This window comes from Symphalangus syndactylus, chromosome 6 (genome assembly GCF_028878055.3).
Source record: "Symphalangus syndactylus isolate Jambi chromosome 6, NHGRI_mSymSyn1-v2.1_pri, whole genome shotgun sequence".
Lineage (NCBI taxonomy): Eukaryota > Metazoa > Chordata > Mammalia > Primates > Hylobatidae > Symphalangus > Symphalangus syndactylus.
In genome coordinates, this window is record NC_072428.2 from 93103275 (window position 1) to 93127280 (window position 24006).

A 24006-nucleotide genomic window follows, 5' to 3' on the forward strand; every position below is an offset into this window, starting at 1 on the left:
CACTAGAAAATAAAATGAAAGCTATGCATGAATAATTGACAAATTTGATCTTCTTCCTTGTGAATGCAGAAGAAGGAACTAGAAACAAAAGATAATGGGGAGGCCGCTTTCTCTGCTTTGATCTGAAGGACAACTTTCTAATTATCTAATCTTTCCCAAGACAGAACAGAATGCATCGCAAAGTCAACAGACTCTCCAGCACAGAAATTACTAGACCAAATGCTGGATAAACATTACTGTTAATGGAGATGTTTCATTGCCTTGGCCTCACATCTCTACCTAGAACACTTTAGAAACACTCTGGGCCTCTCTCTCTCTACCCTTCATGTCTTCCCAGGAGAAGAGGAGGAGTGTTCGGGAGAAAGAACTAGGCTTGCGATTCAGCTCCTGCTCCACCCTGCCTTGACCTGAATGCAAGATGCATGCATCCTGGTCTGCTCTCAGCAGCATAGGGAGGCCTGCAGTTGTTCAGCTGTGCAGTGACTGAGGGGCAAGTCTATCTGATTCAGGAATGAAAGAATGAAGTAGTATCCTTTGTCACTGATCTTAAGTCATAGTCTCCTATCAGCTGTATCAGATAATATGTCCATTTCCATCTGTCTATTTCTCAATTGGTTCCAAACTCAGATACGGAAGGGGGTGTCCTCTAATACCTCAACAACATCTGTGAGGAATATTTTCCTGGAAAAGAGGTTGGATCACATAACTCTACAATTGCTGTATATATAGAATTCAGTGACTCTTACTTTTCAGATACTTCTAGGACCTTCTAACTTAATGCCTCATTGACATTTCAAATTCAGTGAATCTAAAATTAAGTTTCTCTTTCCCCAAAACCAGTTCACTCTCCCAACATTACTGAACATCATAAGTAGTACTGGCTTCACATTCATCAAGAATTTAAAAGGTTAAAGTTTCCAAATAATAGGTAAATTGGAAACGTCCTTATCATGATTCCAAATCAATGCCAACACCAGAGAGTGGTGGGTGAAAGCCTAGCTGTGACTGCCATGACCTAGTGAGAATGTAGGGCAAAGACAGAGAGCCAAGGTCAACATCTGGAGGTGGAGTCAGACCAGAGCCAACATCTGGGTGTGAGGAGAGAGCAAGAAACCTATTCTGAGGATAGAGAAATAATTCCCAGAGAAAAGAAACAGGAAATGTCATGCCACAGAAGCCCAGAATCAAATGTTACTGAAAGAGCAAGACAAGAAGGGATCATAGGAAATCAGATTTGATGATTAAGAAATTCCTGGGACCTTGATGAGACCAAGTTTGTAATAGTGGAGCTGAAAAGAAAACATCATTTTTCATTCGATCATTCAACCAACATTTACTGAGCATCTAGAGATTGTGAATTCAAAGCAGGTAAGACACTGTCCCTGTCCTCAAGGCACATATAGTCCAAGAAGAAAACACAAATTAGGCCATTATAAGAGAGTAAAAAGTGTCTCAAGAGGGACTCTGGGAACAGAGAGGAAGGGTAACTAACCAAGACTGAGAGAGAGGACAAAGGATCAAAGTAGCCTTTCTGGAAGAGATGACATCTGAGCTGAACCTAAGCAGGACTGAGTAGGGCAAGGAAGAAGAGAAAAGAGCCTAAAAAGACAGCACGTGATGGGTGAAGGCATATGGCCAGAGAGGGTGCCTTGAACTTGGGTAACAGAGAGTGACTCCACGTGGCTACAGCCAAGGGCTCCTCTGGAGCAATGATGGAGAATGAAGCTGAGAGGTAGTGGAAGCTAGAACTGGAAATACCTCATGCAGCATGTTAAAGCCAACAGAGTTCAGGAGAGATTTTAACCAGGAAGTGACATGAATAAATGTGATCTGAGAAAGACAACTCTGGTGGACAAATGAAAAATAAGTCAGGTGGTCAAAGTCAAGAGTCAAGAGTAGATGCTAGAAGACAAATTCAGCAGCTTTGAATTTGATAGTAATGTCACTAACAGAAAATGAGTGCCAGAGAGAATGGAGAGAAGAAAGAAAGTGAAGTTACATGCTAAAAAGAAAAAAATATGCAGTAGGGAGTAAAAGAGAGAAATCAAAGATATTTCCAGATTCTGGCCAAGTCAACTGAGCAGATGATAGTGCCATTCATTGAGAAACAGGATACGAGAGAGGGTTGGACAGGATATAGGGGAAAAGGAAGGTTGGAGGAAGAAAATGATGAGTTCTGTTTTGGTAATGATGAATTGGCTTGTGCCTTTCAACACCCAGGTAGAGACTGTTCAAAGCAGTTTTTGAGTGTCGCAGTGGGCAGGTGGGAGGTAGTGTCAAGAAGTCTGCCAACACATAACAGGAGAAAAATAGAATACTTAGAGAGAAGCAGCATTGAGAAATGATTTATAGGAAAGGATTGATTCAAACACAGTTTTAGACATGAAGGAATAAATCAATAGAAAGAAATTTAAGATAATAGGGCCAGGGAAGGCATGGGAAAGAGCAAGTTGGCAGTTCTCTCCTGTTTAATGTTACCTTGTAGTGCAATAAAAGGAGGGCTGTCTTTGTAACATAAAACACGGACTCTTGAGTTAATTGATAAATTGCTTCAATGCAAATCACAAGCCACCTGAAACAGATGGTAAACTGCTAAAATAAATTAGGCTCCACCAACCATTCCAATGGAACATTGTATGGTATGGAAAGAAAAATACTTAGCAAGACAGGAAGCATGAGTCAGGAATAAGTGGTGAGCAGTGTGAGTCATGCCTCTAAGATCAATAAAGAAGCTGGCTCTGCTCCTGAATGCATTACTTCTGAGCCTCCTACCCCTCCAGTAACCCAGTCTCAATGCTGCCCTATCAGCCTCCTCACTCATTCGTTCACTCCACATACTATGGGTCCCAGAATTCTGTTAATGCTTTGTTTCTCACATGGGTCCTTTCTTTTTATTTCCCACTGATACTATCCTAATGCTCTTAGAGAAATCTGTCTACCTCCAGACTTCATCCAACCCCCTTGACCCACCTAGGGCAGGGAGAGGGTGAAGGAAGAACAGTGAAGGGGGAAAAGGAACAGCTTTATAAGTCTGCCATCATGTTACTGGCTTGCAGTGGTCCCTCACTGCCTACTGGTTAAAACTCATCTCCTAAGTGGATACTCAAGGCCTCAACAACACAGACCCAACCCACCTTTCCAAACACATCTTGTTACTCTCAACTTAAATTCTCTATCATCTCCTTTTTACAAATGAGACAATTTAGAAACAAAAAGATTAAGCAGCATGCCCAGCCACAGCTGTCACACAGCTAGTGACAGAAGCGGCCACCCAGACTACAGGGCACATTCTCCCCATTTCCATGTGGCTGCCTCTTACTGTGGTATAGTTTTTTGTCTTTCATATGCTAGATCATTTTGCAAGGGTGGTCCTGCTAAAATTAATAGAACTGCTTCTGCAATTTAAAAGTCATGAAAACTTTAGATCAAAATCACTTGTAAACTTTTTCCCTTTTTGGGAGGGGGATGGGGTCTCGCTCTGTCACCCAGGCTGGAGTACAGTGGCATGGTCACAGCTCACTGCAGCCTCAACCTCCCCAGACTTAAGCAATCCTCCCACCTCAGCCCCTCAAGTAGCTGGGACTACAAGACATATGCCACCACGTCTGGCTAATTTTTGTATTTTTCATAGAGACACGGTTTTGTCATGTTGCTCAGGCTTGTCTCGAACTTCTGGACCCCAGCGATCCACCTGCCTCTGCCTCCCAAAGTGCTGGGATTACAGGCATGAGCCACCACGCCCAGCCTGTAAACACTTTTACAGAGACAGCGATTAAGACTAAAGTGATGAAAGTGAGGTCTGTAGGTAGAACAATGTTCCACCAAAAATAAACTGTTCCCAAAGTGACTTCTAGATGTTTTGTTTCATTTGCTTTTTCACCCACACCACAACTTGAGCCAACATCCACATACTTCCTTGATAGAGCAATGTGGTTGTGGAACATTTCCTTATGTGAAGTGCACACAGTACACAGCTATGAAACCTGGAACCACTGTCTGCATTGGTGAAATAAGGTCAGACCCCTGAGGTTATCAAAACACAGATCTGAAAAGTCACTGGGAATATTCTTTTGTTTTACAAGTAATTCTAAGTAATTTAATCAAACAGGCCTGAACCATCTGGCTCTTTTACAACATGGTACTAGTTTTAATAGCTATCCAGGTTTCTTTTCTTCCCCAAGTGAGAAAATGAGTCATCAACACAGTAAAATCTGAAGGTGATTTTATAACCGTTTGCAAGTCCACATGACATATATCTTTTACAAATAAGAAGTCATAGTTGTTTAAAATGAAGACAACCCTAAAGCAACACTTATATTATTAAACTAATCAAGTAATTTTACATTTTAAGAAACTGCATTACTTAACTATATTATTTAGAGTTTCCAAATTCATCAGCATAAGGCTTTTCTCTGTGTTCCTTGCCAAACTACACAGAAGGAAAAAAAAAAAACTTGTATTTTCACGGAAAACAGTCTTTGCCAACCCTCCCACTAGCTCTAAGTTTGGCCAACAGTTTGACTGATAGTGTATGAGCCCTACCATCTGCTAACTAAGCAGCATTTCCTAACGGGTAAATGATACTAAGAAAAATGGTTGCAAAACAGAACCTGACTTGTTTTCATGAGTTGATGTAACTGAACCTAAAATGCAAGACTACAGTTTGTTATGTGTATTCCAAGTAAGTTCAAATTGTATCCCAATCCAAATTGCTGGTTTCAATTATTCCTTCAAAACATTAAACAGCCTGTATATAAAAAACCTCAATTCATTTAAAAAACTAACACTTCTAAACATTTTAAGTAAGGTTCAGACCAAATTCACATCACATTTTTGTTTTCACATCTTTCCTCCTCAAGTCCCTGAGAGTTAGCGAACCAGATTAAATGCCATTTAAAAAGTATGATTTAAAAAATTAACTTTGCAAATCTATTATACATTAATAAGCATAACAAACCAAACCATTCAAGATATTAGTCTTAGAATAATTAAATTCTATGTTTATATGCTATTATATAAATCTACTCTTTTTACTTCTGCATTTTTAATGAACATTCTGCACATTATTTGGGAAAATTTTGAGGATATCTATAAAAATAATACTGGCTTTTTTTTCTGTCATATCAAGATTTAGTAACTTTAAAAAAGTTACCCTTGTTTTTTTAAGGACAGGACAACTAAACAGATGTATAATATTCTTAATTACTGCTTTTTGTCTCATGAATGAAATATTAATATATATTCTATTTCTTTAGAATTCTCCAAGAGGAAAAAATAGAAAGATATAGAGGCTATAAGCTTAGCCAAGGACACAGAAAAACCAGGTCCTGCCCTCAGTTTTGTAGTTGTCTGACTTTGGGGATGTGAAAAAAGTTATCTGAAAAGGAATTTAGAGAAGAGAGACTTTATTCCAGTGAACAGTTTCCAAACAGGGAAGACAAAGCCTTCAGTGGAAACAAAAGATACATTAAAGAAAAAAGGAGGGTTTCGCTTTTAGAGTTAAAGTTCCCACCCAGCTTTCCACTCAGGTCCTCTTATGCAAACACAGGATTCAAACTGGCTTAGTTCTGATTGGTTGACACTTGCTGACTTCTGATTGGTCAATGCTGCTGACTTCTGATTGGTCAGTGCAGGCTACACTCTATTGGTTGGTTCAGGCCATGTGGACAGAAACTGTTAGCTATGACAACCCCAAAGTTAAGCAGATGTGTAGGTTTTCTGGGAACTCAGAGTATGTGTGTGAGCTCTAGTCAGCAAATGGCCACCTGACTCTATTTTAAATTTCAGCCCAGTTAGGTACTCAAAATTCATCTTGAGAGATTGGCTCTTTCAGATTCACACATAAAATTTATCAGATCCACAGCTGTCCCTCTTGTAAAAGGTAAAAGCTTAGCACAAACATCTCTAAGCTCTCTTCTAGCTTGATCATGCTATGGTTTGAGCACTCTGGTAGACTTTATAAATCTGCGCCCCCAAAGGGCTCTATTTTATTCCCCATGAGCATGGGGGAAGCTGGGGTGAAAGAAGGCATTAAAAGCATAGTCGGCCAGGCACAGTGGCTCACGCCTGTAATCCCAGCACTTTGGGAGGCCAAGGCGGGCAGATCATGAGGTCAGGAGATCGAGACCATTATGGCTAACACGGTGAAACCCCATCTCTACTAAAAATACAAAAAATTAGCTGGGCGTGGTGGCGGGTGCCTGTAGTCTCAGCTACTCGGGAGGCTGAGGCAGGAGAATGGCGTGAACTCGGGAGGCGGAGCTTGCAGTGAGCTGAGATCGCACCACTGCACTCCAGCCTGGGCAACAGAGCGAGACTCCATCTCAAAAAACAAACAAAAAAAAACAGGCCGGGCGCAGTGGCTCACGCCTGTAATCCCAGCACTTTGGGAGGCAGAGGCAGGCGGATCACAAGGTCAAGAGATTGAGACCAGCCTGGCCAACATGGTGAAACGCTGTCTCTACTAAAAATACAAAAATCAGCCAGGCGTTGTGGCATGCACCTGTAGTTCCAGCTACTCGGGAGGCTGAGGCAGGAGAATCGCTTGATCCCGGGACGCGGAGGTTGCAGTGAGCCAAGATGGCGCCACTGCACTCCAGCCTGGTGACAGAGCAAGACTCTGTCTCAATAAACAAATAAATAAATAAATAAATAAAAGCATACTCATAAGCCATAACATCATAGCAGAAAGTAATCTTTAAAATGCAAAAACTGGCAATAATTTCCACTGTCCTGAGCAACATTCCCCAGCAATTCTACACATTTCCCATATTCTGAAATGGTTTTCCCAAAGTGAACCTAAAACTTAGATTAATCCAAACTCTTTGCTATTAGTTTGGGGTTTGGTGGGAAAATAGGGGTGAAGTAGTTTTAAAGATCAAAGGCCAAGAGGGCTGAAATTGCCCAAGGTCATATTGCTAGTAAACAGTTGAGACTGGATTTAAACCCAGTTCTCCCTGAGTCCTGAGCCTGGACTTTTAATCAATATATTGTCAAACTAAAAGATTGCTGTTGAGAAAATATGTAAGATCATAGTTTGTCATAATGGTTGCTGTTTCCATATACAAGCTTTTCTAGGCCCTGGATCCCATTATGAAATGATTTGCTAGACTGTGGGTGCTGTGGTTCTTCAGTAGTTGGCTTTTTTGGCCTTTGAATTGTTCACCACAGGGGTCTGGGATAGGAAAGAGCATTAGACCAGAGTTCCTTTGCAGCACTGATATAATGACTTATTAAACACTTGCTTACTTTTTATCTGCCGTGATTGTTCCTTTGTTGTCGTTTTGCCTTTTTACTGCAACCCAAACAAGATCTTTTCTGGCAAGGAAAAATGCCCTTTTAGATACTGATGACTGGCAGTTCAAATCCACATTCAGTGAGACAGACTATACTGATTAACTCACTCAAACTCCACCCAAAGTCCTCTCCTCCCCAGCAGTTTAACATGGCCTTGTGACAAAGTTCTAACCTAAAACACATCAATGGAATTTCTGACTGTGGGAATTTGGGGAAACTTTGGATTTCCTCATAAACAAATCAACAAACATCTTGCCTTTACCACTGTGCTTTTTCCCCTCTCTGGCCTGGTAAAAGAACATGAGGCTGGAGGTGGAGTAGACATATTGCAATCATAAGACAAGCAAGAAGATCCTAAGGACTGTGAACTAACAAGATAGAAAGACTTCATTTTTATTGGTATTGTGGATGACCGGCCTTGGACTGCTTTTCTCTGCACATTGTGTAATATGAAACAAATAGCCCTTATTTCTTTAAGTCTTACAATTGGTTATATTTTATTACATTGGTAGTTGAAGACAGTGCTCACTGACATATTTGAGAATTACTAGACCGAGAGATCCATAAAAAGAAAGATGATGTGTTCATAAAAAACGTGAAGTCTTAAGATTTTCCAAAACCTTATCCCTTTATTCTTCTGTTCCAACCAGCACTAGAATATTTTTATAGTTATTGAAAGCTTGCCATTTATGTCTATTCATCAATAACTGCTTAGAAATTTGACTTTCAGACACAAAATGAATGGCCGGGGAAAACATTCATGCTTTTATTATAGATCTGCACCATCTTTCTTAACATTGGATTAGAACACCATGAAGTAATTTCTTTTTTAAAATGGATACATAATAGTTGTACATATTTTGAGGGTACACGTGATATTTTAATATATGCATACAATGTGTAATGATCAAATCAGAGTAACTGGGATATTAATCACCTCCAACATTTATCTTTTTATGGGAAGACTCCAGTTCTTCTCTTCTAGCTATTTTAAAATATACAATAAATTATTGTTAACTATAGTCACCCAACTGTACTATCAAACACTAATTCTTATTCCTCCTAACTGTATTTTTGTTCCCATTAACTAACCACTCTCTATCCCCCCATACTCCCTACCTTTCCCAGACTCTGGTAACCACCAATATATCCTCTAACTCCATGAGATCCACTTTTTTAGTTCCCACAATGAGTTGAGAACATGTGATATTTGTCTTTCTGTGCCTGGCTTATTTCACTTAACATAATGACCTTCAGTTCCATCCATATTGCTGCAAATGACAGAATTTCCTTCTTTTTTTATGCCTAATCATATTCCATTGTGTACATATACCACATTTTCTTTATCCATTCATCTGTTGATGAACACTTACGGTGACAGATACTCTTGGTCATTGTAAATAGTGCTGCAATAAACATGGGAGTGAGATATCTTTGGTATGCTGATTTCCTTTCTTTTGGATTTATACTCAGCAGTGAGATTGCTGGATCATGTGGTAGTTCTATTTTCAGTTGTTAGGAACCTCCACATTGTCTTCCATATCACTGTACTAATTTACATTCCCGCCAACAGTGTATGAGTGTTCCCCTTTCTCTGCATCTTCATAAGCATGTTATTTTTTGTCTTTCTGATAAAAGATGATATCTCATTGTGCTTTTGGTATGCATTTCCCTGATGATTTGTGATGTTGAACATGTTTTCATATACTTTTTGGCCATTTGTATGTCATTTTTTGAGAAATGTCTGTTCAGATCTTTTGTCTATTTCAAAATCAAATTATTGGTTCTTTTTATGTTCTCTTTGCTATTAAGTTCCTTATATATTTGGGTTATTAATCCCTTTTCAGATGGGCAGTTTGCAAATATTTTCTCCTATTCTGTTGGTGGCCTCTTCACTTTGTTGACTGTTTTCTAATCCATGAGCATGGGCTATCTTTCCATTTTTTGTGTGTTCTCTTCAACTTCTTTCATTAGTGTTTCAGTCTTCCTTCTAGTGATCTTTCACTTTTTGGTTAAATTTATTCCTAGATATTTTATATTTTTTGCAACTATTGTAAATGGGATTGCTTTCTTGATTTCTTTTCAAAATTATTTGCTGTTGGCATATATAAATGCTACTAATTTTAATATGCTGATTTTTTTATCCTGCAACTTTACTGAATTTGATTATCAGTTCTAACAGTTTTTTGGTGGAGTCTTTACGTTTTTCTAAATATAATATTAGGTTGGGCGCAGTGGCTCCTGCCTGTAATCCCAGCACTTTGGGAGGCTGAGGCAGGAGGATTGTTCGAGCCCAGTAGTTCGAGACCAGCCTGGATGACATGGCAAAACTCCATCTCTACAAATAAAATAATAATAATAACAATAATAATAATAATTAAAATTAAAAATATAATATCATGTCCTCTGTGAACAAGAATAATTTGACTTCCTCCTTCCCAATTTGGATACCCTTTCTTTCTTTCACGTAGTTGCTCTGGCTAGGACTTCCAGTACTATGTTGAATAAAAGTGGTGAAAGTGGGCATCCTTGCCTTATTCCTAATCTTAGAGGAAAGGCTTTCAATTTTTCTTCATTCAGTATGATGTTAGTTGTGGGTTCACCATATACAGTCTTTATTTTTTAAGGTTTGTTCCTTCTATACCCAAATTGTTGAGGGTTTTTTTTTTTTAATCATAAAAGCATGTTGAATTTTATTAAATGCTTTTTCAGCATCTATTGAAATGTTCATATGGTTGTCTTTGATTTTGTTAATGAGATGTATTATGTTTATGTATTTGTGTATGTTGAACCATCTTTGCATCCCTGGGATGAATCCCACTTGATTATGGAGAATGATCTTTTTACCATGTTGTTGTATTCTGTTTGCTAGTATTTTGTCGAAGATTTTTGCATCTATGTTAATCAGGAATATTAGAATGTGGTTTTCATGTTGTCTCCTTGTCTGGTTTTGGTATCAGGATAATGCTGGCCTCATAGAATAAGTTTGGAAATATTCCCTCCTCTCCAATTTCTTGGAATAGTTTCAATAGAATTGGTATTAATTATTCTTTAAATATTTGGTAGAAGTCAGCAGTGAAGCCATCAGGTCTGGCTTTCCTTTAATTGGTCACTTTATATTACTGCTTTAATCTCATTACTTGCTGTGGGTCTGTTTGGGTTTTCTATTTCTTCATGGTTCAATCTTGATAGGCTTCATGTATATAGGAATGTATCCATTTCTTCTGCTTTCCAATTTGTTGGCATAGATGTTCACAATAGTCTCTAATGATCCTTGGTATTTCTGTGGTATCAGTTGCAATGTCTCATGTTTTGTCTCTGATTTTATTTGGGTCTTTTTTTCTTAGTCTAACTAAAGATTTGCCCATTTTATCTTTTCAAAAAAACAACTTTTTGTTGTGTTGATCATTTGCATTTTTTCAGTCTTAATTTATTCCTGCCCTGATCTTTATTATTTCCCGTCTTTTACTAATTTGGGGTTTGGTTTGTTCTTGATTTTCCGGTTTCTTGAGGTGCATCATTAGGTTGTTTATTTGAAATGTTTCTATTTTTTTGATATAGGCATTTATTGCTATAAACTTCCCTCTTAGCTCTGATTTTGCTATATCCCATAGATTTTGGTATGTTGTTTTGGTGTGTTTTTATTTTCATTTTTTTAACTTAAGATATTTAAAAATTTTCATCTTAATTTCTTCACTGACCAATTAATTACTCAGGAGTATGTTGTTTAATTTCCATGTGTTTGTATAGTTTCCAAAGTCATGTTTAGGCTGGGCATGGTGGCTCACACCTGTAATCCAATCCCAACACTTTGAAAGGCCAAGGCAGGAGGATTGCTAACACAGGAGTTAGAGACCAGTCTGGCCAACAGAGCAAGACCCTGACTCTATGTTTTCGATTAAAAAAAATTGAATGAATTTTTAAAAAACAATAAAAAACCAAAGTTGCTTTTGTTGTTTATTTCTAGTTTTATTCCATTGTGATCAGAAAATATACTTGATATAATGTCAACTTTTTGAATGTGTTGAGACTTGGTTTATGTCCTAAAATATGGTCTATCCTGGAGAATGCTTTACATGCTAAAGAAAACATTGTATATTCTGCAGCAGTAAGATGAAATGTTCTGTAAATGTCAGTTAGGTCCATTGGTCTAGGGCGTAACATCACTCCAATGTTTCTTTGTTGATTTTCTGTCCGCATGATTTGTCCATTACTGAAAGTGGGGTGTTGAAGTCCCCTACTATTATTGTATTGCAATCTAGCTCTCCCTTTAGATCTATTAACGTTTGCATTACATATCTGAATGCTCCAATATTGGATGCACATATATTTACAATTGTTATATCTTCTTACTGAGTTGCTCCTTTATCATTATACAGTGACCTTTGTCTCTTTTTACAGTTTTTGACTTGAATCTATTATATCTGATATAATAAGCATAGCTACTCCTGCTCTTTTTTGGTTTCCAATTACGTGAAATATTGTTTTGTTGTTGCTGTTGTTTTTGGACAGGGTCTCACTCTGTTACCCAGGCTGGAGTGCAGTGGCACAATCTTGGCTCACTGAAGCCTCAACCTCCTGGGACCAACCAATCCTCCCACCTCAGCCTCTTGAGTAGCTGGGACTACAGGCACATCCCACCACACCCAGTTACATTTTTTTTTTTTTTGGTATTTTTTTTTTGTAGAGACAGGGTTTCACCATGTGGGCCAGGCTGGTCTCAAACTCCCAGGTTCAAGTGATCCACCTGCCTCAGCATCCCAAAGTGCTAGGGTTACTGGCTTGAGCCACAATGCCTGGCCTGGAATAGCTTTTCCTACCACTTCACCTTCAGTCTACATGTGCCTGTATGTGAAATGGGTTTCTTGTAGGCAGTATGTATCTGGGTCTTTAAAACAAAAATCTATTCAGCCACTCATTGTCTTTTAATTGGAGAATTTAGTCCATTTATATTAAATGTTATTATTGATAGATGCGATGGTTAATATTAGGTGTCAACTTGACTGGATTGAGGGATGCCTAGACGACTGGTAAAGTATTGTTTCTAATTGTGTTTGTGAGAGTGTTGCCAGGGGAGATTGATATTTGTTTCAGTGGACTAGGTGAGGAAGACCCACCCTCAATGTGGGCCACATCCTATTGGCTGCCAGCACAGCTAGAACAAAGCAGGTGGAAGGAGGTGGGATAAATTTGCTTGCTGCATCTTGTGGTTGTCTTTCTTCTTCCCTGCTGGACACTTGCTTCCTCTCTTCCTGCCCTTAGACATCAGACTCCAGGTACTTTGGCCTTTGGACTCCGGGAATTTCACCAGTGGCTTCCTGGGGGCTTTTGGGCCTTTGGCCACAGAATGAGGGCTGTACTGTCAGCTTCCCTAGTTCTGAGGCTTTTGGATTTGGACTGAGACACTATTAGCTTCTCTCTTTCTCCAGCTTGCAGACAGCCTATTGTGGGACTTCGCCTTGTAATCATGAGAACCAATTCTCCCTAATAAACTCCCTTTTATACATCCATATATCCTATTGGTTCAGTCCCACTGGAGGGCCCTAACTAATACAATAGGTAAGGACTGACTACTGCCATTCTGTTACTTGTCTTCTGGTTGTTTTGAAACTCCTCTCCTTTCTTCCTTTTTTACTGTCTTCTTTTGTGCTTTGTCTGAATACTTACTTTTCTCTGGCGGTAATGTTTTAATTCATTGCTCTTTATTTTGAGTGTATCTATTACAGGTTTTAGTTTTGTTGTTACCATGAGAATTACAAAAAACATCTTACAGAAATAGCAAGTTATTTTAAACAGATTACAATTGAACTTTGATCACAAAGAAACAAAGTAAAAAACTTTAACACTCTACACTTTAACTCAATCTACCACATTTTTTTGTTGTCTGAATTCACATATTTTTATATTGTCTATATCTTAACAAGTTGCTACAGTTATCATTTTCAATAGACTAATTTTTTTAGGCTTCATACTAGAGATGAGTTGATTATACACCATGACACACTATTAGAAGATTTTGAATTTGTCTGAATACTTACTTTTGCCAGTGAGTTCTATACGTTCAACTGTTTTCTTTTTGCACATTAGTGTACTTTTCTTTCAGATTGAAGAACTCCCTTTAGCATTTCTTGTTAAGATGCCTTTGGTGTTGATGAATTATCTAAGCTTTTGTTTGTCTGGGAAAGACTATCTCTCCTACATGTTTGAAAGAAAGATTTGTTGAATGTAGTATTCTCATTTAGCAGTTTTTTACTTCAGCAATTTGAACATGTTGTCCCACTCCCTCCTGGCCTATATAGTTTCCACTGTTTGCTGTTTCCAGACAAATCAGACCTCCTTGATGTGTTATTTCCTTCTTTTTCTTCCTGCTTTTAGAATCCTCTTTGACCCTGACCTTTAAGAGTTTATTATATGCCTTGGGGTAGTCTTAATTGTGTTGAATCTATTTGGTGATCTCTGACCTTCCTGACTTGGATATTTATATCTTTCTCTAGGTTTCAAAAGTTTTCTGTTATTATTTCTTTAAATAATTTTTCTAACGATTGCTCTTTCTCAACTTCCTTTGAATGCCAACCACTCTTAGATTTGCTCTTTAGACGTTATTCTCTATATCTTGTAGGCATTCTTCATTCCTTTTCATTCTTTTTCTTTTTTCTCCTTTGCATATTTTCACATTGCCTGTCTTTGGACTCACTGATTCTCTTCCCTGCTTGATCCATTCTGCTATTGAGAGCCTCTAATGCATTTTTTAGTTCAGCAAATGCATTTCTCAGTTCCAGGATTTCTGTTTGTGTTTGTTGTTGTTGTTGTTGTTGTTTAGGGTTTTTTTTTTTTTTGAGACAGAGTCTCACTCTGTTGCCCAGGCTGGAGTTCAGTGGTGTGATCTCGGCTCACTGCAACCTCCACCTCCTGGGTTCCAGCAATTCTCCTGACTCAGCCTCCTGAGTAGCTGGGATTATAGGCGCACACCACCATACCAGCTAATTTTTACATTTTTAGTAGAGACAGGGTTTCATCATGTTGGTCAGGCTGGTCTCAAACTCCTGACCTCGTGATCCACCTGCCTCGGCCTCCCAAAGTGCTGGGATTACAGGTTTGAGCCCCCACACCTGGCTATTTTTGTTTGTTTTGAGACAGGGTCTCACTCTGTGGCCCAGACTGGAATGCAGTGGCACGATCTCAGCTCACTGCAACCTCTGCCTCCTGGGTCCAAGTGATTCTTGTACCTCAGCCTCCTCCACCCGCCTTGGCCTCCTAAAGCGCTGGGATTACAGGCCTGAGCCACCATGACCATCTCTTCTGTTTGAGTTTTTAAAACACTAAAAAGTTTTTAATCTCCTTGTTACATTTCTCTGATAAATTTATAAATTGCTTTTGTGTGTTATCTTGGAGTTCACTGAGTTTTCTTAGAACTGTTATTTTGAATTCTCAGTGTGAAAGCTCACACATTACCATCTCATTACTATCAATCACTAGCTTCTTGCTTGGTCTGTTTGGGAAGATCATGCTTCCCTGTTTGCTGTTTTTATGAATGTATATCTGTGGCTTTGCACTGAAGAATTAGTAATTTATTTCAGTCTTGCTGTCTAGCTTGTTCTGCTTTTTCTAAGATACGGTTGTTTGGAGGTTCTTTGCAGTTTGCCTGCTGAATTCCATTAATGCTAGATTGCTACCTCCTTTTCAGCACTAGATGGTGCTGTAAGTCCATCCAGGTTTGCCTCAGTTCTCACAAACATTCAGAGTGTTGCCCATCATAGGTTGGTGGAGGAGGCCCCAGAGGGAACAGTCCAACTGTGTGAGAAGAACACTGGCTAGAGGTTTGTGCCCAGAGAACCCATGGAGTGTGCCTCTTATAGCATGGTGCTGCCGAACAGCCACTTTGATTTAGTGTCTCTTTTGGCTAAGATAAAGAGCAGAATTTCAAGGGCTGGGGTTGCTCTTTGTCTCTAACCGCTCTCAGGGGTTTTCTCCCTACAGGCACTCACTATGCTTCTTGTTCCTTCACAAGAACAGTTTTCCTGCAAAGAAACTCAAGACAGTGGGGAGGCTGGCTGGCTGCCTCAATTTCACTTTTTCCACTGTGGAAATTGAGTTGCAGAGGAATTTTCTACATGGTCCCTGGTAAATTAGAGGAGTGCAAAACAGAGCAGTCCATTTCTCTTACTGTCTGCTGAGAGTTTTTCATTTCTTTGTACACCCAGGAATCAACTCAGCCTCAGACTTGAGTTCTGGCATACTGATGGTGATAATCCTGGTGCTCATTTTCTGACGGGGAGAGTGAAGGCCAGATTGGTTCTACTCTGCCAGTTTGGAGACGTTACTCCTTCAACTAACTTGTTAATTTCTTAAATCTTATGATATATTCACTTACTTGATAAATATTTTACATATGCCTGTAAATCAAGGAACATAGTCCTAGACCTCCAGGTATGACTCAGTATAGGTCAACAATTGAGTACCTTGGTTGAGGCAACAAAAATTATATTGACAAATAATCTTGTATTTAAAGTTAACTATACAGCTTTCTGTCAACTACATTTCATTTACTCAGAACTGATATTAATAATGGCCCAAAAGTAGATAATATCACTACCTATGGCAGAAATTAAATAAAAGCATCTGATATAAATACTGCACATTATACAGGCAAAATTTCTTGAGAACAGAAAAGGAAGCAAAAGTAGGTACAGATGAAGGTACATTTGAAAAGAGGGTAGGGACATCAGAAAAACAGGATTGAGGAAGGAGGTCAGAAAGAAAGCTGAAGGAGTTCCTACCTGATGGCATATATTTTCTCAGTGAACAAGGATGGAAAGTAAAGGCAAAGAGCAGTGAAGTGGAGGATTTAGCATGATGAAAATTAAAGACTTGTTTTAGTCTGCTTAGGCCGTCATAAAAAAAAAATACCATAGACTGGATTGCTTAAGCAACAGAAACATATCTCACAGTTCTGGAAGCTATGAAGTCCAAAATAAAGAAACTGGTCAATTCATTTCTTGCTGTGGACCCTCTTCTTGATTTGCAGAAAGCCACCTTCTCATTGCATCCTCACATGGCAGAGAGAGAGCTCTGGTGTTTCTTTCTCTTCTTAAAAGGGCACCAGTTCTACTGGATTAGAGCCCCACCCTTTTGACCTCATTTAATTTTTTATCAACTCTCCACAGGCCCTATCTTCAAATATAGTACACTGAGGACCAGGGATTCAACATGTGAATTTTGAGGGGAAACAACATTCAGTACAGAATAAGAGTTTAGACAGACTGTGTAAGAAACTGAAAAAAAAGAGAAGAGACCCATAGAAGGACAGTCAGAAACTATTATGGCTGAAGTTGGCTACCATGCAAGTTCAGAAAACTATAAACAGTCACCCACAAGGTAACTGGTACCAGGCTATCTTTCCCAATATAAAATATTAAAAATGGAAAAAATATATGAAACAACTGCTTTTAGATGTAGATAACAAGGCAGCACAGTATTGTGATCTCCAAAAGAAGGGAAAAAAATGACACAAGATCTATGATAGCCCAGGTTTACTACTTGGGGGTGTATATTAGCTACTTATGATAGAAGGGGTGCCAGATAGTCTCACTAAGCCAAGAAGACAGATCTTGGAGTTCAAGTTTGTTGAGGCTGCTGGAATTTTAGGGCAGAAAAGTGGGAGCTACACAGAATGAGAGCTTGAGAAATACGCATATGGATCTTCTTGAGTCTTTGACTGTATTCTAAGCTGTGTATGCACAGAGTGAGACACCACGAAGCTGAACAAAAAATATCTACCAGGGACAAAACATATACCCGGGAACTGTAAGCTGAGTCACTAGTACAGTTCACACAGGATTGAGAAATTTATAAGTTAAAACAAACCAAAATGGAGATGTGTCATTGAATACTTGGGGCATTCAATAAAGACCCAGAAATGTCATATGATAGAAACAGAGATAAACTAACCTTAGTGTGAAAGTTACTCTAGATTTTCCCTTAAAATGCTTAAATATAAATGGAAAAGATTAAACTTATCTTCAAGTAAATTAACTACCAGAATAAAATTCAACTCTCTTCAAAGAACGACAACATTTAGACACTCAACAATATAACCTATAAGATTATCCAACATATAATAAAAAATTACTAGATTTGTAAAGAAGCAGGAAAACGTGAAAAATAACTAAGAGAGAAACCAAAAATAGAAACACACAGAGAAATTGCAAGGATAACAGAACTAGTAAACAGATTCTTTAAAACAGCTATTATAAAAATGTTCAAGGATATAAAGAAAAAAATGAACTTAAAAAGAAGGGAAGTGGGATTTTAAAAATGAATCAAAGGAAACTTCTCGAGATTAATACAATATCTGTAATTTAAAAGTTCACTGGAAGAGCCTAATAGCAAATCAGACACTTGCATTAAAAAATTACTAAACTTGAAGAAATAGCAATAACCACTATTCAAAATGAAACACAGAAAGAAAAACAAGGCTAACAAAAAATGAACAGAAACTCAATGACCTATGGGATAATATTAAGTTATCTAAGTTATGTAATATTTGTATAACTGGAGTCCCAAAAAGAGGAAGGAGACAGAAAAATAGCTGACGAAATAATGGCTGAAAACTTTCTAAATTTGCTAAAAATATAAACCCACAGATCCAAGAAGCTCAATGAACTCCAAACTGGACAAGCATAAAGAAAATCACATAAAGGCACATCATAATCAAACTGCTGAAAAGTCGATGATAAAGAGAGAAATCTTAAAAGCAGCAAGAAAAAAAGACACCTTACTTACAAAAGCAGAAAAAAAAATATTTAGCCCCTAACCGATTTAAAGCAATGCTAGCCAGAGGATGATGGAATTATATCTTAAAATAGAATTAATAAACTTAAAAAAAACCTGTCAGCCTAGAATTCTATAAATAAAGGCAAAATGCTTTTTCAGAAAAATAAAACTGAGAAAACTTAGCACTAACAGACTTGTGCTTCAAGAAATGTTAAAGGAGGTTCTTTATGTTGAAGAAAAATAGCTCCAGATGAAAACTCAGATCTAAAGAAAATGCACAAAAAATGAACAATTTGTGGAGAAATATAAAATAAGTTTTTCTGGGGTTTTAATTGTTTTAAAAAATAATTGAACCCCTTCCATTACCCTTTTCCTTTCTCCTTCCCATAGAGTTCAATCTCACAGTCATTAGGTTGGGCCAAGCAGAGTAGACATCCATGCCAGACGAAGGGTATGGGAGGAGCTGAAGTGGCCCAGGGCAGGTATATCAGAACAAGTGTGGAAAGGAGGGTATCCAATCAGTGGGCCATCCTGGCACAGGGTTTGGAGCTCAAGAAGGGTGAGGAGGGTGTCTCCCAGGAGGAATGGCCCGGAGTGAAATATCAGAGCCCAAGTGGGAAAAGGAAGGCAATGAGGAGGCATGGCTTATTGTAGGGTATTGGAGCCCAAGGCAGGTGATAGATGGAGCCAAAGAAGAAGTCAACTGCCCAAATCCAAGTCCTGTGCCACTAAGATGATGCCATGAGACCACGTCTATGGTCTTTCTAACAAAAAGGCCTAACATTAGTCTACTCATGCAGATATTATACATAAAACAAGCCCAAATTGAGAGACATTCTACAATAAAACATCCCTAATCTTTATGTCAAGGTTATGAAAATTAATGAAAGATTGAGGAACTATTCCAAACTGAAGGAGGCCAAGGAGACATGACAACCAATTGCAACATATGAACTGGACCGGGTCCTTTTGCTAGAACCTTTTGGGACAACTGAATAAACCTGAATTGGGAGGATTTTGATGATCAACTGTAAAAGCATGCCCTGTTTATAGGAAATACATCGATAATATTCATGGCATCATGTTGGCAACTTACTCTCAAATTATTCAGGAAAAAATGTTCTGTGTTTGCAACTTCCTATAAGTTTGAGATTGCTAAAAATGAAAAATGTATGCTGGATAAAATACAATTGACTTTTTTTTTTCTTTTGTGAGACAGAGACTCGCTCTGTCATCCAGGCTAGAGTGCAGTGGTGCGATCTCGGCTCACTGCAACCTCTGCCTCCAGGGTTCAAGAGATTCTCCTGCCTCAGCCTCCCAAGTAGCTGGGACTATAGGTGCATGCCAACACACCCGGCTGATTTTTGTATTTTTAGGAGAGACAGGGTTTCACCATGTTGGGCAGGCTGGTCTCAAACTCCTGACCTCAGGTGATCTGCCCACCTCAGCCTCCCAAAGTGCTGGGATTACAGGTATGAGCCACCGTGCCCAGCTTATAATTGACTATTTAAAGCAAAAATAAATTATATTGTCGAGTTTATAAATCTATAAAAGCAAAATAAATGACAATAATAGCACAATGCACAGGAGGGAGAAAATAAAAGCATACTCTTGTTAGGTCCTTTAATGTAAAGTGGCATAACATTATTTGAAGACAGTCCATGGTATCTAAAATGCGTATTTCAAATCCTAGAGCAGCCACTGATAAACAAAGGAACATTAGCAGTCAAAGGCATAGGAGTTCACAGGAAAAAAAAAGATAGCTGCATGAGTGTAGGAACGAGTGTGATATGCCTTAGAAAAACAACTAAGAATGACATATTAATATGACATTTAAAAAGACAAATAGGTGAGGGGCCAAGATGGCGAATTAGAAGCAGCTCATGTGCTCCACTCTCACCGAGAGAAAACAAAAGGGCTAGTGAACACTGACCCTGCAGGCCAACCATCTGAGAAACCACATTCGATCCATCAAGGCAGCAGGGAACACAGATTGCAGAGAGGAATGAAGCAGGGGACCAGCCTGTCTGGGCTCAGCATGGAGCCAGGGGAACCACTACAACATGAGAAAGGGTGAGTGGGTGAGAGCCCCCAGGGTGATTCACACTGTTCAGAAGGACTTGTGCAAGACTGGGAATGGGAGAATCCCCCTGGTTTCCCCCAACACCCTGCTACCACACTTTAGACTGAGGCATAAAGCCAGTCAGACATTTTTTAGGGGCAACTCCTGAGTGCAAGGGGACCTCTACAAGGCTTGGGCCCTGGAGCAGACCAGCACCAGCATTATAGCCCCAATAGAGGCTGCAGTAGCAGTACCTGGAAGCAGTAAAATTGTTCCACCCCTCCTTGCCGGACAGGGCTAGGCACCAGTTTCCAGCCCAGCAGTCCTGCTTCAGCCCTTACTGAGCCAGCCACTCAACCCAACTCTGCCACTTGGAGCCCGGTGGGGAACACTTGCTAGAGCTTGCAACCCAGTGGTCCCACTTTTGTGTGAACTCAGCTGGGAAGTGCAGTCTCCTGCTGTCCTAGGAAACACCTGGACAGTAGACACCTGCCCCCACCACTGGTTGCCAGTCTGGCAATACCTGCTAGAGCTTGCAGCCCAGCAACCCCACTTCTGTGTGAACTGAGCCAGAAGGCATAGCTTCTTGTTGGTCCAGGAAACACCTGGATGGCAGGCAGAGCCCATGACCCCGCCCACCCCACTACTGGTAACCAGGTGCCAGAGCTTCCAGCCCAGTGGCCCTGCTTCTGTATGAACTTGAATGGAGGGCACAGCTTCCTGTTGTCCCGGGAAATACATGGATGGCAGAGTGTGCAACCCCACCCACCCCCGCCACTGGTAACCAGGCAGACAATGCCTGCTAGAGCTTTTGGCCCAGTGTTCCCACTCCTATGTGAACTCAGCTAGAGGGCAGAGCTTCCTGTTGTCCCAGGAAATAGCCAGATGGCAGGGTGAGCGTCCCCAGCCACCACCACCACCAGCAGACAGGTAAGCCATGCCTGCTACAGCCTACAGACAAGCAGTCCTACTTCTGCTTGAATTTGCTGAGAAGTGCAGCCTCCTATTACCCTGGAAACACCTGGATGGCAAGGTGGGCAACTCCACCCACTCTTGCCTCTGATAGCCAGATGGGCCACACCCACTAGAGCTTCCAACCCAGCAGTACCACTTCTGCCTGAATTCTACCTCAGTATATAGTGCAGTAGGGGGATTTAGGGGGAAGCCAAGGTGATTCTGCCATTCCCAGTTTTGCATAGGTCCCTGTGGAGAGTATGAATCCCCCTGGGGGCACTCACCCACTCACTCTTTCCCATGTTCCAGTGGTTCTCCTGGCTCCATGCTGAGCCCAGACAGGCTGGTCCCCAGCTTCATTCCTCTCTACAATCTGTGTTCCCCAGCAATCTCATGTTTTCCCAGGAAGCACACAGACAGAAGATTAGGGCTGACCTGGCAAGGATATGGCTTGTATGCCAACTGCAGCCCCTGCCTGATTCAGCTCTGTGCAACCGAACACTCAACAAAAGAAACATGGGCATGGACAGAGTAATCGGAGGTGGGAGGTCCTCCAAGATCCAGGAGTAGACTAGAATCAAGGCCAGCCAACAGACCACCTTATTCTATAATCAAACCCCAAGGGCATCAAAGAAGAAAAAAGCAAAAAAAATCCATCCAATGGACAGCAGTTTCAAAGGTTCAAGAGACATCGGCCCACACAAATGAGAAAGAACCAGTGCAAGAACTCTGGCAATTCAAAAAGCCAGAGTGTCTTCTTACCTCCAAACAATTGCCCTAGTTCCCTAGCAATGATTCTTAACCAGGCTGAAATGGATGAGATGTCAGATGTAGAATACAAAATAAGGATAGGAATGAAGATCATCAACATACAGGAGATAGTTAAAATCCAATCCAAGAAATCTAAGGAATACAATAAAACAATACTGGAGGTAGTAGACCAAATGGCCATTATAAGAAAGAAACAGGCCAGGCTTGGTGGCTCACGCCTGTAATCCCAGCACTGTAGGAGGCCGAGGTGGGTAGATCACCTGAGGTCAGGAGTTCGAGACCAGCCTGGCCAACATGGTGAAACCCCATCTCTACTAAAAAATACAAAAAAAATTAGCCAAGTGTGGTGGTGCATGCCTGTAATCCCAGCTACTCGGGAGGCTGAGGTGGGAGAACTGCTTGAACCCGCGAGGCAGAGGTTGCAGTAAGCCAAGATAGCATCACTACACTCCAGCCTGGGAGACAGAGTGAGACTCTGTCTCAAAAAAAAAAAAAAAAAGAAACAAACAAACTGATCTGATAGAGCTGAAAAACACAGTAATGTACTTGTAAGTATTAACATCAGAATCAACCAGGCTGAGGAAAGAATCTCAGAGGTTGAAAACTGGCTCTCCTAAATAATTCAGTCAGATGAAAATAAAGAAAAAAACAATGAAGAATGAACAAAACCTCCAAGAAATATGGGATTATGTAAACAGACCAAATCTATGGTTCACTGGCGTCCTTGAAAGAGAAAAGAGAGGGAGAGAAACCAAGGAACTTGGAAAACATATTTCAGGATATCGTCCATGAAAATTTCCCCAATCTTGCAGAGAGGCCAACATTCAAATTCAGGAATGCAGAGAACTCCTGAAAAATGCTACAAAAGAAGGCCATCCCAAAACACATAATCATCAGGTTCTCCAAGGTCAAAATGAAAGAAAAAAGGCAGTTAGGGCCGGGCGCAGTGGCTCACACCTGTAATCTCAGCACTTTGGGAGGCTGAGGCTGCTGGATCACCTGAGGTCAGGAGTTCGAGACTAGCCTGACCAACATGGAGAAACCCCGTCACTACTAAAAATACAAAATTAGCCCGGTGTGGTGGCACATGCCTGTAATCCCACCTACTCAGGAGGCTAAGGCAGGAGAATCGCTTGAACCCAGGAGGCGGAGGTTGCAGTGAGCCGAGATTGTGCCATTGCACTCCAGCCTGGGTGACAGAGTGAAACTCCAACTCAAAAAAAAAAAAAAAAAAAAGGGCAGCTAGAAAGAAAGGGCAGGTCATCTGCTAAGGGAACCCCATCAGGCTAAGAGCAGACCTATCGGCAGAAACCCTACAAGCCAGAAGAGACTGGGGGGGCCTATATTCAGCATTCTTACAAAACAAAATTTTCAACCAAGAATTTCATATCTAGCCAAGCTGTTTCCTAAACAATAGAGAAATAAAATACTTTCAGACAAGCAAATGCTAAGGGAATTTGTTACCAACAGACATGCCTTACAAGAGGTCCTGAAGAAAGCACTGAATATGGAAAGGAAAGACCATTACCAGCCACTATAAAAATACACTTAAGTACATAGACAAGTGATACTCTAAAGCAGCCACACAAACAAGTCTGCATAATAACTAGCTAACAACAAGATGATGGGATCAAATCCACATGTATCGATACTAATCTTGAATGTAAATGGGTTAAATGCCCCCAATTAAAAGGCACAGAGTGGAAAGCAAAACCCAATGGTATACTGTCTTAAAGAGACCCATCTCACATGCACTGGCACCTCTAGGCTTAAAGTAAAGAGATGGAGAAAAATTTACCAAGCAAAAAGAAAACATAAAAGGGCAGGGGCTGCTATTCTAATTCCATACAAAACAGACTTCAAACCAACAAAGATCAAGAAATGATAAAGAAGGGCATTAAATAATGGTAAAGGACTCAATTCAACAAGAAGAAAGAGACTTAGATAACTACACAATAATAGTGGGAGCCTTGAATACCCCCACTGACACTATTGAACAGATCATCGAGGCAGAAAACTAACACAAATATTCAGGACCTGAACTCAATGCCTGACCAAATGGACCTAATATAAATCTACAGAACTTTCCATCCGAAAACAACAGAACATACATTCTTCACATCTGCACATGGTCCATACTCTAAAATCAA

General features: G+C 40.0%; 1 protein-coding gene across 13 annotated transcripts in view; it reads right to left on the bottom strand.

The window, feature by feature from the left end:
* The window catches only part of FBXL13 (F-box and leucine rich repeat protein 13), a 304098-nt gene that overhangs the window by 205491 nt on the left and 74601 nt on the right, over positions 1-24006 (bottom strand). The gene's annotated exons all lie outside the window — the stretch shown is intronic.